Source organism: Ailuropoda melanoleuca, chromosome 3, assembly GCF_002007445.2.
Source record: "Ailuropoda melanoleuca isolate Jingjing chromosome 3, ASM200744v2, whole genome shotgun sequence".
NCBI classification, from domain to species: domain Eukaryota; kingdom Metazoa; phylum Chordata; class Mammalia; order Carnivora; family Ursidae; genus Ailuropoda; species Ailuropoda melanoleuca.
The window spans coordinates 128,909,353-128,912,733 of NC_048220.1; the positions used below are offsets into that span (position 1 = coordinate 128,909,353).

At 32.6% G+C, this 3,381-nt stretch overlaps 1 pseudogene; it reads right to left on the reverse strand.

Annotated features, from left to right (window-relative positions):
• Positions 1 to 487: 487 nt before the first annotated feature.
• On the reverse strand, positions 488 to 830 carry LOC100475476 (annotated as a pseudogene).
• Between the last annotated feature and the right edge of the window lie 2,551 nt (positions 831 to 3,381).

The following is a 3,381-nucleotide window of genomic DNA, read 5'->3' on the forward strand; positions in this document are numbered from 1 at the left end:
GTGTGTGTGTGTGTGTGTGTAACAGGATTTATCTTAACTGTCTATCTATCCATGGAAAAATGACTTATTCCTAGTGATTATAAAGAATTCTTACAAGCTATGAGAAAATGCTATCTATCAATCAAAATGCTATTTTTTATTATTTATAATAAACTTTATTTTCATTGATACTTCATTTGACATAATTTCAAAGTAGGTCTGTGCTTTGAGATTTTACCTATAAATACAGAAAGAAGAGATAACATCAACGTACAAGAATCAAACTGTATGAGATTATAATACTATGCTCTTGGGTTATATACCACCTACCTCTTTAAAGTTGTAATGATAATGACTGTCTTTTTTTCTCCTGGGAAGTTGAATGCTATATTGTTTTGTTTTAAGTAAAATGTCAGAATATATGAAAATGCTGTGCTTATTTCTCTTAACACACTAAAAATTGTGGAAGTTTTCAAATTCTTCATGAGTCCAAGCTGGGACATGACTACTACTGATGAGATCCACTCAACACACTAATTCCAAGTTTGGCAACCATCAGCAAACTGGCATCCTCTCTTAAGTCTGCAGGCATACATTTTCCAGAGTGGATGAATCTCATTCCCATAAAGCCAGCTAAGGTTCCAGATGTAGCTAGGAAAACCAAATGTTCCTGGGATCCTGAGGCAGCTGATAAGCACCCAGGCCTGCTAAACCACCCAAAAGAAGCCCAGCAGCCAGGGAGGGGACACTACCTGCTTTTGCATAGCCAGTGATCCCCTCAGAAATAGCCAGGGTTACATAGCCAATGCCAAGCAATATAAAGGCACTAGTGGGCCAGAGACCTTCTGCATTGTTCTCTTTCACTCTGACCAGATGGAAGAGTACACCAAGCTGGTACCCAACTGCTTTCCCATAGGTCTGCCCTGGTAGACAATGGCACACAAGCCATGAGGCAGGGAGTCTTGGTCCCACCAGAAACGTCGTGGCGCACTCAGTGTCCCCAGGGCAAGGCCAGGGTATGGTTTTTGAACAAGCATTTCATACTGAATAAAGTATCAAAATCACCTACAAAATAGGTTGCCAATTTACAATAATTAGAATGATAAAATGAAAACAACAGAAAATTTTAAAAAGTATATTTGTTGGGATGTGGAACAAATTGCTGGTTGAAATATAAATTAGTCTTTGAAATATTTAGTTAATTAGTGATAAGCATAAGCAGCGTATCTGATCTCAGAATTTCGTCACTATATATATATATATTTTTTTTTTCAAGAGAATAAATACTTTTGTGCACTGAAAAAGCAAGAATATACATGGAAGAAATATTAGTAGCAGCCCAAAATGGCAATAATCCAAACATCAGTCAATGATAGAATGGATAATCAAAGTATGGAAGTTTCATAAATACTATACTATAAATACTATATACTATGTACTATACTATGAATACTATACAATACTAGGCACTAATGTAAATTAACACACCCCTGCCACACATAATGCCTGGAAGAATCTCACAAACACATCACTGAGTGGAAGAACTGAGACGCAAAAGAATGCTTACACCTTGAGTCTATTTACATTAAGATCAAAATAATCCATAGTGATAGAAGCTGGAATAGTAGGTAGGTATCTGTTGCCAGGAAGGAGGTCATTGCTTTCAACATGAAACTTCTGATGTGTTTGTAATGTTCTCTTTCCTGATGTGGAAACGGCTGTAAGGTTGTGATGACTAAAAAAAATCATCAAGGTACCCACTCGAAGTACATACTGGTTGCCTCAAATATGCTGTATTCCCTTTTGGGAATATTTTACATAGATGTTTTTTCTTATGTTACTTATGCTCAAATTAAAAAATAGGGAATATAAAACTATAAAACTAGAAAGCAGAGGGATTGGTTATCAGCATTAAAGCTGGGAAAATTCTTTTAATTATAGTCTCTAAAGTTGTCATATCAACAAAAATGAGAAACTAACTTGTTTAATAACCTGATAAATGGTAAATAAGAAATAACTAAAATTTTCTTAAATGAATTTATTTTATTTTAGTTCTTCCAAGATATAAAAATAGAGAATAGAGAAATAGAAATAGAGAATAGAATAGAGAAATAGAAATTAATGTTGAGGATAATTTATTTCAAATCTGAGGACATTTTTTCTTTGATATAACATTTAGGAAAAAATATACTATGAAGAGGATAAAATTTAGTTATTTTGGATATTACAGAAAAAAATAGTCTGCTGAAAATGTTTCCCATACTATTGTAAAATTTTAAATAATCATAGAAATAAAGAAATAAAACATTTTAGAAAAGAACAGCAAATGATTATAAGTTTAGAACAAATTCTCTAGAATTATACTTTTATGTATTCACTAAAAACAATCATTTTGCAATCTTTTTTCTTCTTATATGTTATGCAATGAAGCTGTGTTTATTTGTAATTTGCTATGGTAACAAAAATACAGACATTGTATAGTTGAGTAATTTCCCAGATTGAACATTATATAATATTTTTAATAGGTCCTTTCACTATTTCAAAACATATAAAATTAAGTAAAAACTCATTTTGTAATAATACACTGACAGAAGCGCTGTGTTATCTATAAAAACTTTTACTATTATTTCAGTGATAGGTCAGATAATACTTAGATCTCCAGGTAGCATTTAATTAAAGAAAATTCTAGTGGAACATGATAAATGTTAGAAACCAGAAAAACAGATGAAATTTCAGGTAAATCTGCGTAATTACTAAATTCCATTCTTTCTATAATAAAGTTTTTAATCAAAGACTTTAACACTAATTCAAGTCTTACTTGGATTCAGAGCCTTGTGTAAGCTCTTTATGATAAATTCCATGGATGTTGACACTTTTTAGAAACTTGCATTACTGGTTGCTTCCTTTTGGCTTCTCATCTACTTCCTGTTCCTCCAACATTCACCTTCACCACTTCCTCACCTTGGCAGCCAGCCATTTTCTGTAGCAACTGTTGTTTAGCACCAGTTCACTGGCCTGCCTTCACCAGACTGATTTTCCACAGAGGCTCCCTGCGGTTTAAATTTCATCTCCACTGAATTATTATTTTTGCACTTTTAAGTTTTAATAATTCCAAATCTTTTATTTTCCCTGCCCTAAGTTTTATGGCTGATAGAAGTTTGGGGATACATCACGGCTCTTTTTTTTTTTTTAACCAAATTAACTAATTAATAGCCTTAAACCTAGTTAAGAGTTCTTTTTATTAAATCCTCTCTTAAAATATATTGAGTGATTTCATTCTTCTGACTGGACCTTGACTGATAAACATGGTGTATGTTTCCATTTTCTTTTGTTGTTGTTGCTTTCTGTATGCTTAGATTTAAATGTGTCTCTTTTAAGAAACTTAGAGTTTGGTTTTTAATT